The sequence below is a fragment of the Elaeis guineensis genome, chromosome 7 (genome assembly GCF_000442705.2).
Source record: "Elaeis guineensis isolate ETL-2024a chromosome 7, EG11, whole genome shotgun sequence".
Lineage (NCBI taxonomy): Eukaryota > Viridiplantae > Streptophyta > Magnoliopsida > Arecales > Arecaceae > Elaeis > Elaeis guineensis.
Genome location: NC_025999.2, coordinates 31,650,188 through 31,663,947, shown reverse-complemented (window position 1 = coordinate 31,663,947; position 13,760 = coordinate 31,650,188).

Below are 13,760 nucleotides of genomic sequence, written 5' to 3'. Positions count from 1 at the left end.
AAGAAACTAATCTTGTATTGAACTGGGAGAAATATCATTTTATGGTGCAGAAAGGAGTAGTTTTAGGCCATAAGATTTCATCTAGAAGGATAGAAGTAGACAAAGCTAAGGTGGAGGTCATTGAGAAATTACCACCACCAACATCTGTTAAAGGAGTGAGGAGTTTCTTAGGGCATGCTAGCTTCTATAGAAGATTTATAAAAGACTTCTCTAAAATTACCAAACCTCTTTGTAATTTATTAATCAAGGATGCGCCTTTTAAATTTATTGATGAGTGTTTGGTTGCTTTTAACAGGTTAAAGAGAGAATTAATCTCAGCTCCTATCATCACTGCACCTGACTGGAATCTATCATTTGAACTCATGTGTGATGCAAGCGACTATGCTATAGGAGCAGTCTTGGGACAAAGAAAGGAGAATAGACTTCATGTGGTGTACTATGCGAGTCGAACACTGAATAATGCACAGTTGAACTATGCCACCACAGAGAAAGAGTTGCTCGCCATTGTTTTTACTTTTGATAAATTTAGGCCATATCTTATAGAAGCAAAAATAATAGTTTATACTGATCACTCAGCAATTAAATATTTACTTGAAAAGAAGGATGCGAAACCGAGACTAATTGTTGGGTGCTCTTATTGTAGGAATTTGACTTGGAGATTAGAGACAAGAAAGGAGCAGAAAATCTTGTAGCAGATCACTTGTCTCGGTTAGAGTTAAGTAAAGAAATTGAGAACACTGAGGTACCCATTAATGAGTCATTCCCTGATGAGCAATTATTTGCATTACTCACATCTGGTACACCCTGGTATGCTGATATTGTTAATTTTAAGGCATGTGATATTATTCCTCCTAAATTTAATTACCAACAAAAAAAAAATTTACATGATGCAAAATATTATTTTTGGGAGGATCCATATTTATATAAGTATTGTCCAGATCAGTTTATTAGGAAATGTGTGCCTGATGATGAAATTAAAAATATTTTAAAACACTGCCATTTATTAGAGTGTGGAGGCCATTTTGGACCCAATAAAACAGCTGCTAAAGTATTACAGTGTGATTTTTATTGGCCTAACCTGTTTAAAGATGCTATTGTTTTTGTTTCTTCTTGTGACCGATGTCAAAGAACTGAAAATATTTCTTTTAGACAGAAAATGCCACTAACCAATATCCTTGAAGTAGAACTGTTCGATGTGTGGGGATTAGATTTTATGGGGCCTTTTCCACCTTCTCATTCAAATCAATACATCCTGGTGGCGGTGGATTATGTATCCAAATGGATTGAGGTAGTAGCACTTTCTCTAATGATGCCAAGAGTGTGCTCAAGTTCTTAAAGAAATATATATTCACACACTTTGGTATTCCAAGGGCTATCATCATGGATGGAGGTAAGCATTTTTGTAATCGTTATTTGGATTCTCTATTGACAAAATATGGTGTTACTCATCGTGTAGGAACACCATATCATCCCCAAATAAGTGGACAAGTAGAGATCTCTAACTGTGAAATTAAAAGAATATTGGAGACTACTGTCAACTCATCAAGAAAGACTGGTCCCTAAAATTAGATGATGCGTTATGGGCATATAGAACAGCATTCAAAATGCCAATTGGGATGTCCCCGTATCGTCTAGTTTATGAAAAAGCATGCCATTTACCTGTGGAACTAGAGCATCGAGCTTACTAGGCAACTAGGTTGCTAAATTTCAATATGAAAGCTGCTGGAGAGAAAAGGTCATTACAGCTTAATGAACTTGATGAGTTCCGCCTCCATGCATATGAAAATGCAAGAATTTACAAGGAGAGAACGAAAAGATGGCATGACAAGCATATTGTGAGGCGTGAATTCCAACAAGACAAAAGGTGTTGCTGTATAACTCCCACCTAAAGCTATTTCCAAGCAAGCTCCGGTCTAGGTGATCAGGTCCATTTGAGATTATACAAGTTTTTCCACATGGAGCTGTTGAGCTGAAGAGTGGTGATAGGACCTTCAAGGTCAATGGGCAAAGGTTAAGGAATACATAGATGGAGGATTTGAGCAACCAAAAACCTCCATATCACTGACATAATGCATTGGGATAGTCAAGCTAACGACTATAAACTAGCGCTTCTTGGGAGGCAACCCAAGCAAAATTCTTTTTATTTTTTTATTTTTTGAGTCAATTTTAATCCTCACTATATTTTCAAGATTTGAATGGACGTTGTTCACTTTTTGTAGGCACATTGAAGAAGACAAGAGAGATGAAATAACTGAGGACGAGTTGCAAACTCGCACAAGCGCATAGGCAGCTACAAAGGGGAGTACCCCTAACCTTTAAGAATGCCTTGCTATAATATGTATTGTGATGATGATCTTGTCATTTGCACAATGTCCAATTCAGGTTTGGAGGTGCATTTGCATGAGCATTTCATGTTAATAATATAGGATTGTCATTATGTTTGCATCTTTGTCTTTATTTTTTTAATAAAATTTAATAAAAAAAATTGGAATGTTGATTCATTGATCACTTGTAAGATATAGAGGGGGACAATTTTGCCTTTGTGTTATTGTTTGGCTATCTTAGCTTTAAATTTGGAAGTCAAATTCAGGGATTGACTGTTTTAAACTTGTAAATACTTAAATAAAATCTCGTATAGGAGATAGTTACTTTGCTTCGCCAATCCTATTTGTGAGCTTTGTTGCGTTTGTTAAAATATAATGTAGACAATTTACTTGAGAGAAATGATATAGGCATTCCTTTGGCATACCCTTTTTGATCCCTTGTATTTTCTTTTATCCTATCTCATATCTACTGTTCATATTTTTTGAGAATAAATTGATTATAATGGTTAGAGCATACTAAATTTTTAGTTTTCCTTCCATTCAAAAAAAAAAAAGCATAATCTACTCCGCTGTTTCAAGTTGCCTAGTAACTAGGAGCATTCATGAGCCCCATATTTGTTTTACATCAAACAGTGACTTGAATTATGAGTATGCAAAGCACTTTGAGTATATGACTTGCTGAGTAACCGGGTGCCTTCATCGCCAATGTCGGTATTCACGTAAAAAGGCAAATAATGATTTAAGGAAGAGTGCCAAAGTGTATAGGCTGTTCTAAAAGTATAAAATAAAATAAATAAAGGAAGGGATGTAAAGTATAAGTAATTAAGTATGCTCTGATTTATTGTGGTTAATTTATTTTCACTTATGTGACCATAACCATCATTCTTTTGCTTGCTTTCCATTTTTTTTTAACCCGAAAAAGTCCTATTGATCTCTTGAGTACGTTGTTTGCACTAGTGGAGATGGGCTGATAGGATTTTGCATTCAGGATTGGATGTTTGAACCGAATTATTTTATTAAAACCTAAAGAAGCAGGGTAGCTATTGATTGTGCGTAATTTTGTTTGAGTATAATGAGTTTGGAATAGTTAGCTTGTGGGTTTGCCTTTCGTTTTGGGTTGAGGTGGTTAAGCCATGGCATTTGGGTATTACTCCTTTGTGTCTAGATGGATTTTGAGTATATTAATGTTAAATAAAGTTTTTAGCATTAATTTTTTTTTAGATTCTCCATTTTTGATTTGAACTTTTCTTTTGCTTGGGGACAACCAAAAATTAGGTTTGGGGGTATTTGATGTATTGCATTTTTATAGTAATTATTATTATTAGTTTTTAATGATTTTGATGAAATTGATATAATAATTAACTAAATAAATGTAAGAACCTGATATGTTTTATGTCAATTGCAGGTAATTGAGCCAGGTCACACCTAATTGGGCTTAACCATGTTTTAAAGGTCAAATTAAGTGAAATTGATTGAGTCCGATTCAGTAGGGTTTGTCATCCGGAGTCATCAGGTCTTGCATCAAAATCAAAGTCCATCTCAAAGCAGAATAATCAAATCAAGATATCAATGGACCCCACACCTTATCCTTTTTGGCATCATCAGTCAGAAAAGAAACTAGAGGTGCAGAAATAAATCAAGTAGTTAATCTCTCCCATCTAGTCAACCAATCTAAATTCTGGATATTTTGATGTGAGGACCCCTAAAAGGCAAGCTACAGGACTCCAAATTGAGCAAGATTAGATCCTACAGAATTTTGAGAGAAGCAAGAAAGGAACATAATTTACAGAATTAAATTTGGATTCTAGATGAGGTGGCTACAGTAGGTTGAAGTTGGTAACAATGTTGGACACAACAAGAAACACCCGATACACCCAGATTCTTCTTAGTGTTTCTTGGCACAAAGATCTGATATGGCAACCAATTTTGGGTGGCAAAGAGCTATCAGAAAGAATTAAATGAAAGAAAATAGAGTCCAAACTAATTCTGCATGAGGAGCAAACTTAGAAAGAATTGGAACCAATTTTGAAAAACTTGATTTGGGCAGCCGAAACCTTACTTTGTTTTGCAGATTTTGTGGACCCAGGAAGGTTGAAGAAGGAAAAATTCTTCTCCTCTAATTAACCATGCCTCCTTTCCTTCTTTTACTATGAAAATCAGAATAAAATCAAAAAATTTGGGCAGCATAAGGAGTAGATGGCTGGTGGTTGCTTAAAGCCTATCCAAAGGAGGAGAGATTCTATACCAAATAGAAAGAATGATATATAGAATAAAATATAGAAAAAATACCACCTTAACCCTAGCCCTAGCCCTATTTAAGGATCAAAAACACCAGCAAAAGGGAGAGGAGAATCATCTTTGAAAGCTAGAATCAAGCAAGGAGAGTTTGGAGTATCTGGAAGATTTGAAGAGAGGATTCATTCGGCTCTGCAATTCTTTCAGAGTTTTTAATTCTTTCTCTAGTTTACTTTGAATTTATTTTCTAAAACTCATTGTTAGGATGATTTTGGAGTTTTATTCAAGTAAACTTGAGTTTGATTTTGATATGATGAAAAGCTAAATTTCTAGCTAGGTACCTGATGTAGCTTGGATTTAATTTCAATTTCAGAATCTTGTATTAATTTTCTTTGTTAATGCAATTATTTATTATTTGCACTGAATGCTTTTAAGTATTATTATCTTTGGTACTTGATTGATTTTGATTTATAATTGGTACTGGGAAGGAAGATTATAAATTGGAGTTAATAACAAACATCATAGGAATAATAATTGGAGCGGGAGCAGAAGATTTGATCTGTGGGATCTTGAAAATAATCACTGTGCTTATTGAACTAATTGAAATCTATTTTACTATTGGAAGATAGATTATAGGTTTTAATTAGTATATTTAGTAAGATTCGAGAGAGATTATTAAATAATTTAGATTATTTATCCTTGCATTAATAATTAAATTTGGATTATTAATCGAAATAGCTGAAATTGATAATTGGTCCAAGTGAAATCAGATATACCCTAGTGCTTTATCAATCGAATTTTGATTCAACTTTCATTGAGTTCTTTAGAGTTAATTTTATTTTTCACTGTCATTCAGTTTCGATCGTTTAGATATTAGTAAAATTAGCATTCATTTTTGGTAATTAAACTTAGTCCTCGTGGGAACGATCTCTTATTTATCATTATATTACTTAAGCAATTTCGTGCACTTGCAAAATAGGCTACCAGTGTCTAAGGAAAGCAATGAGGGGACCCCTACCAATCTTACACTTACCTGGCCAGTTGAGTGGCTAGTCTTTTATCTGGAGTGCTCAAAGGCAATCTTGGCTGTTAGAAGCTGTCTAGATCTAGGATTATCCTTAGCTAAGATTGACTGCATAACTTGATTACTAACCTACAATCATTAACCCTAATTAAAATATTCTTTTCTATCATCTCTCGATTTAGGACTCCTTAAGCTCTCATCTTTAGAATTCTTTCTCATCTATCTCTTTTTCCTCCTCTTTGAAAAAAAATGCAAAAATAACTGAAAATTCTCAAATTTTTTGGACAAGGATATCTAATCGATTTGTGAGAATAGATCCAAACCTTGCATCTAGTCAGTAGACCTTAAGCCCACCATGGGTGAACCCGAATATGAACCTTGAGTACTAAAAGATCTTTGCTATCCTGTTGGGTCAGCCAAACCATCTTGTATTAGACTTCCCCAAACCAATGCAATAATTTTTGAAATTAAACCTCAAATCATTAACATGCTCCCTAAATTCACTAGTAATGAAGATGCATATATTTTTATTCGAAAATTTGAGGAAATATGTGACACTATGAGAATACACCAAATGTTAGATGATGCTATTAAACTTAGGCTGATTAATTTTGCTTTCAAAGACAGTACTAAGAAATGGTTATATAGTCTACCCAACCACTCGATCACAACTTGGGATGGATTTGTAAAAACTTTCTTAAGAAAATTTTTTCCACATCATAAAATAGCTAAGTTAAGAAATGAAATTAATCAATTTTATCAATTTGGAGATGAATCTTTCTGAAAGTATTTTGATCGTTTCAAGAATCTTTTAACCTAATACCCACACCATGGAATTGAGACTTGGAGACTATGCCAAACTTTTTATAAGGGACTAGACCCAAACTCTAGAACCATGCTAGAGTCAATGTGTCAGGGCCAGTTTATGCATAAGGAAGCCAATAAAGCCCGACAATTCTTAGAGGCCCTAGCAAAAAAAACCTACAGTGGGAAGCAACTAAAGAACCTACAAGAGGGGCTATGCACCAAGTATCCACATCCCTAACTACAGAGGCCAAAATAGATACTATACTACATAGGTTCGAGGCTTTAGAACTCAAGGGACACACCTAAGTGAACCAAGTTTCAACATCTACTTGCAATGGATGTAATGCCACATACCACATCATGGAAGAATGTCCCTTTTCGATGAACCCAACTGGGAATGAAGTAGCACAGGTTAATACTGCCTACTACAAATCTACATATAATCCTTATGTACCAACATATAATCCAAGATGGAGGAACCACCCTAACTTTTCTTGGTCACAAGGGTCAAATCCCAGTAGACCTGTCCTTAATCAATCCAATCAAAGGCCCACTCAACCATCAAATTATTCACAAGGCTTCAACAATGATCAAAGGCTTAATGCACTAGAAAAAGGGTTAAGATTTTAATAAAAACCACTTCTGATAGTATACAATTTAATGACCAAAAGCATAATTCACTAGAAAAAAGTCTTGAAGCCTTAACAAAAAACACAAACAATTTCATGCAAACCATGGGCCAATTTATAAATTCAAATACCCAAGCCATTGTCCATCTAGAAATGCAATTAAGTCAGTTAGCTACCACCATCAGTGAAAGAGAAAAAGAAAAATGGTCAAGCCAACCTGAACCTAACCCAAGAGACCAAATTGGTCAACAATCTCAAACTGAAGGTCGATTCAACCATATAAATGCAATTCACACTTAAGGTCTGGGAGACAAGTAGACAATCAGATAGGTATAATTGAGAACCAAGAAGACCAACCGACTGAACCACAGACTGATCAGATCAAGTCTAATGAGCCTGAATCAATAGAGTTTGATGAGCCATCCAAGCCAATTGTAGAACCCATCACTAGGTTCAAGCAAGTCGAGACATCAACCACCAATCCTATAGCTCCTTTTTCAAATAGACTTAGGTCCAACAGACACTCAGCCCACATGGATCAAATCTTAGAGATATTCAAATAAATGAAAGTAAATATTTCTCTACTAGATATGATCCAACAAGTTCCCACTTACGCTCAGTTTCTCAAAGACCTATGCACAAAGAAGAAGACCACTAATATTCCTAAGAAAGCCTTCTTGGCAGCTAGTGTGAGCTCATATCTTTCAAGCCACATATCAGTCAAGTACAAAGATTCAAGATCTCCTACAATCTCATATATCATTGGAGAAACCATCATTGATAGGACCTTGTTAGACCTAGGGGCCAGTATGAATATCTTACCTTATTCGGTCTATAAAAATTAGGAATAGGAGAATTAAAGCCTACAAAAATTACATTGCAATTGACAGACTGATCAGTGAGAATCCTCAAGGGAGTTGTGGAGGATATGCTAATCAAGGTCAGTAATTTCATTTACCCTGTGGATTTTGTGATCCTAGAAACTGAACTAGTATCAAACCCAAAAGATCACATCCCAGTCATCTTAGGTAGACCATTTTTACCAACCACCAACATCCTGATCAACTGTCGTAATGGACTCATGAAGCTCTCATTTGAAAACATGTCCATTGATCTTAATATTTTTAATCTTGAAAACAAAAAGTACCAAATAGTCAATGTAAACCTGATCTAAGATGAGATTTATGAGTCCATTGATCTAGGAGAAGAAGATTTTGATTGTAATCTCTGATCAGACTTAGAATCTAAAATTGCTTATGAATTGTCCACATCCTATGACCAGAGGGTTCATCCACAATGGCTACCATCTATCGAACCACTTGTTAGACTGGCTGAACCAAAATTCAAACCATCGATTGAGGAAGCATCGAAACTAGAACTCAAAACACTCCCTGAGCACCTCAAATATGCGTATCTAGGTCCATCTGAAACTCTGTCTATAATCATAGCATCAGACCTAGATCCAACCCAAAGGAAAAACTTTTAGCTATCCTCAAAGAGAATAAAGAAGCTATTGCATGGACCATAGCTGATATTAAGGGGATTAGCCCTTCAATTGTCCAACATCAAATTCACTTAGGGGAGGAAGCCAAACCAATTAGAGACCCCCAAAGGAGACTTAACCCAGTTATGAAAGAGGTAGTGAAGAAAGAGATTCTCAAGTTATTAGACAATAGAATTATCTACCCTATTTCAGATAGTTCATGGGTTAGTTCAATCCAAGTGGTCCCTAAAAAGTATGGGATTACAGTGATCCAAAATGAAATCAATGAACTTGTGTCGACTAGAGTTCAAATTGGATGAAGAGTCTGTATTGATCATAGAAAACTAAATATGACCACAAGAAAAAATCACTTTCCATTACCTTTTATTGATCAGATATTGGAGAGGTTAGCTGGACACGAGTTCTATTATTTCTTGGATGGATACTTCGGCTACAATCAAATTCCTATAGCACCAGAGGACCAAGAGAAGACCACGTTTACTTGTCCATTTAGAACCTTTGCTTATAGAAGGATGTCCTTTGGCTTATGTAATGCCCATCTACTTTTCAAAGGTGCATGATCAGTATCTTTTTTGATATGATCGAGAGATTTCTAAAAATCTTTATAGATGACTTTTCTATCTTTGGCTCTACCTTCTCCGAGTGCCTACATCACTTAAGGCTAGTCTTAGTAAGGTGTAAGGAGAAACACTTCGTACTTAATTGAAAAAAATACCAATTCATGGTCAAAGAAGGCATAGTGCTTGGCCATGTTATCTTAAAGGAAGGTATTGAAGTAGACAAAGCTAAAGTAGATTTGATTGCAAATCTTCCACCACCTAGATTAATCAAGAAAATTTGCTCATTTTTAGGACATGCTGGTTTCTATAGGAGGTCTATCAAGAATTTTAACAAGATAACCGACCACTGACTAATCTTTTAGCTAAAGATGTCAAATTTGATTTCACTCCAGAGTGCCACAAATCATTTGAATGTCTTAAAAAGGCACTGACATCTACACCCATCATTCACCTACCTGACTGGACTCAGTCTTTCAAACTTATGTGTGATGCATCAGATCAAGCCATCAGAGATCTTTTAGGATAAAAAATCGATAAGCTACCACGAGTTATTTACTATGCCAGTAGAACCCTCAATAATACGTAGCTTAATTATTCCACAATAGAAAAAGAGTTCTTAGCTATTGTCTTTGCCTTAGAAAAGTTTAGATCCTATTTGGTTGGTTCACATGTCATTATATACACTGATCACTCAACCATTAGATATCTTTTAACAAAGAAAGATGCCAAGGCACGCCTAATCTGATGGATTTTACTTCTTCAAAAATTTAACTTTAAAATCAGAGATAAAAAAGGAACTGAAAATGTAGTAGTTGATCATCTGTCCCGATTGATAGATGCGCCCTCTAATGAACCAGCAATAGAAGAGTCTTAATTCTTTGCCCAAGTAAAGTATTTTATTTGGGATGATCCATATCTGTTTAAGCAATGTCCTAACCAAATCATTAGAAGGTGTATATCAGACCATGAGGTTAAAAGCATCCTATTCTTTTGTCATGACCAAGCCTGTGGTGGCCACTTTGGATCCAAGAAGACTGCTGCAAAGGTTCTCCAATGTGGATTCTATTGGCCCATCCTTTTTAAGGATGCACATGAGTATTGTAAAAGCTGTCCTAGATGTCAACAAGTAGGATGAATCACAAAAGAGATATGATGCCATTAAATTCGATCTTAGTTGTTGAGACTTTTGATGTGTGGAGAATTGATTTTATGGGACCATTTTCAAACTTCTTTGAAAATGAGTACATTCTAGTGGCGGTTGATTATGTATCCACATAGGTAGAAGCTATATCATGTCGATCAAATAATAGCAAAATTATTATCAAATTTCTTAAGAAAACATCTTCTCTTATTTTGATATTCCTAAAGCCATTATAAGTGATCAAAGAACATATTTTTGCAATTGATCCTTTGAGTCCTTAATGAAAAATTATAACATCAATCACAAATTGGCCACACCCTATCATCCGCAAACCAGTGGGCAAATAGAAGTTTCAAATCATCAAATCAAAAACAAATCTTGAAAAAGACTGTTAATACCAATAGAAAAGATTGGTCGTTGAAGCTAATCGATGCAATTTGGGCTTATCGCACAGCTTTCAAGACCATTCTAGGAATGTCACCTTACAGGATTGTGTTTGGTAAAGTATGTCACTTGCTAGTTGAACTAGAACATAGGGCTATGTGGGCCATAAAATAATTGAACATGGATCTAAACGAGGCTGGACATCAAAGGAAGCTACAAATAAATGAATTAGAAGAAATCAGGAATGAGGCATATGAAAATGCTAAAATATACAAAGAATGAACTAAAATATTTCATGATAAAGCAATTCTAAGAAAAACTTTTACACCTGATCAAAAAGTTCTTTTGTATAACTCTAGGCTATATTTATTTTTTGAAAAACTTAGATCTAGATGGATAGGGCCCTATATAGTAAAAGAAGTTTTCTCTCATGGGGCTGTATAAATCAAAAATCCAAGTAATGGTACTACTTTTAAAGTAAATGGACAACGATTGAAATCATTCTTAAAATTGCCTACTGAAATTGAGGAGGAGGCCATGGTTCTCCATGAGCCAATTTATTCTAATTGATTCTGTATCTCAAATTCAGTCCGACTGAAGATTTAAAACTTAGCACTTTTTGGGAGGCAACCCAGTTTTAGATTTTACTTTTGCTTTCTTTTGTATTTTATTTAGGTTAATCGATTCTTGCTTTATAAAGATTTGAAGATAATATTGGCTAAGTTGAGAGGAGAATAAATTTTGAAAAGATTTCTGAATCAGGTGATATCTCTCTTTTTTTTTCTCCTTTTATGCATCCTTTATTTTTTTTACTCCATTGAAGACAATGTTGATTAAGTTAGAGGGAAGAATAATAAAATTTTTTAAATTTTTAAATTTTTAAAGTCCTCAAGTAAGTTAGTATTTAGCATTTAAGTACCTGATTATACTTAAGAATCGAGTTAAATCAAGTATTTTTAAAAAGAAAATTGATGTACAGATTAGGGAGTTTGTGAGATATCGAGGGATCAAGTATTAAGAAAACTCAATAAGGAGTTAAGTTTAGAACTTAAACAGTTTTCTTTGAGTATTTCTAAATTTTTCTACCAGCATCAAAGAAGAGTTTACTTCTTATGAACTTGTGTAGGATAACTATATATTTTTTCATATATTTAATATTAAAAAAAAAGAGTTTTCGAATACTTCATGCTAAGTAATCGGATCTTTTTATCTAAACAAGCATTGAGTTTCACATCAAAAAGTATGAAAGGTAAAGAAGCTTTGTTGTAAAGCTAGTTTTAACTCATAGCCTGTTTGATTCGAGTAAGTAAGTCCAAGGGATATTCTATATCTAGTGTCCTAAAGCCATCTGGTTTTGGAGTCATTGACTGAAAACTCACTACATGAGTCAAACAGAAAACTTAAGGGGTTAAGACACTCTATAGCAATACAACGTTAAAAAAAAATAACAATAAATGAAGGACGGAAGTAATAATATACATGTCCATATAAGGTTAATGATTTGCAGATAAAGGTAGGAATAATTTAAAAAATTCAAAAAATATTTAGTATTCTTAGCTTAACTCTCACATTGATTAGTATTAATACTCCAACGATATACCTCATTCATGCTTTACTGAACATCAGTGGCTCTTTTGAAAATTATTTGATAAAATTTAAAATTTTAAGTTAAAAGGTATTTAATTCTAAATTCTTTCTTTACTCGAGGATGAGCAAAGTTCAAGTTGGGGGGTGTGATAAGTGATATATTTTTATATTTATTGGAGATATTTTTGATAATTTATGGTGCTAACATCTTCTTAAAAATCTAATTTTATGAATAAATTAGATTTTTTTATAAAAATAAATAATTTAAAAAATATATGAAATTAAAGTATATTTATGAAAAATAGATGTTGATTTAATTAAGAATCTAAGTACCAAAATGTTAAGAAATTAATGAAAAATTTAATACATATTTTTTCTTATTTTTCAGATAAAAATTAGAGCGAAAATCAAGCTAAAATATCCTAAAAAATATTGAAAATTAACTTCGATGCACAGTGGACCGACCGTTTGGTCTACGATGGCACAGTCCATCAGAAACAATACGCAGTCCACAGGTGCGGTCTACGGGTGGTAGAAGCCTCTTTTGCGTGATCCAATGATTGATATCAATTCTGAAGAAGATCCGATGATCCATACTCGTTGTCGGTTGAAAGGACTCCTGGGCACGATCTGACGGCCCAGATGCGATCCATCATAAAATTGGATGGTTGAGGACACTCCCGACTGAGAATAAGAGATAAACAGTGCGATCCGACGGTCAGAAATCGATCAAAGGCACGATCGGATGGTTGTGGTTGAATTCGACGTTGATAAGTGTTGGTGCAAAAATCCGCCTGCGCCGGAGAAGCTGGAGTTGAGGAAGCCGCGGTCGCCGCCGGGACCTGCAAGGGAAGTCTAAACCGGAGGTGGGGTTGCTCCGGCAAGACCCTCCGACGCTCAAGTCAGTTCTCTGCCTCAACAAGAATGGAGTGCTCGAATGGAGAATTTAGCAGAGTTTTGAGATAAGGCAAAAGAGCTTAAAGAATAACGTATCTGAGTCTCCCCTTTTATAGGCGGGGGAGGCAACGGACTGACGGCGACGGGTGTAACCGCCTGGTAGTGGGCCGCCCACGGTCAGGGGAATTGATTGCGAAAGATAATGGAGCAGACACGTGGGCATCACCTCGACTCGCCACGTGGAATTCGTTATGAGGGGTGGGGCGGCGTCCGTCGTCAGGAGAATCGCATGGTATCCGTCGCAGGAGGTGGAGCAGGTTCGTGGCCGTTACTGTGGCCTGCCAGGGGGATAATGGAGCTGTGCGGAGTCCGCTACAGGAAGTGGAGCAGGGCGGCTATGGCAGCTGCGGCTTGTCAGGGAATGATGATACTGCGTGGAGTCCGCCACAGGAGGTGGAGCAGGGTCGCGGCCGTTTTGAGGGCCTGTCAGGGGGCGTGGATCTGTCGATTGAAGCTCGGCAATGGTCGAAACCGTCGTCGGTGGAGCCCGGCTCCCGTGGGAGTCCGGGCGGAGCTGCGCTGATGTCGTCGGCGGAGCCCGGCTTCTGTAGGAGTCCGGGCGGAGCTGCGCTGCAAACAAAGTCAAGGGTGAAGTCCGGCTCTGATAG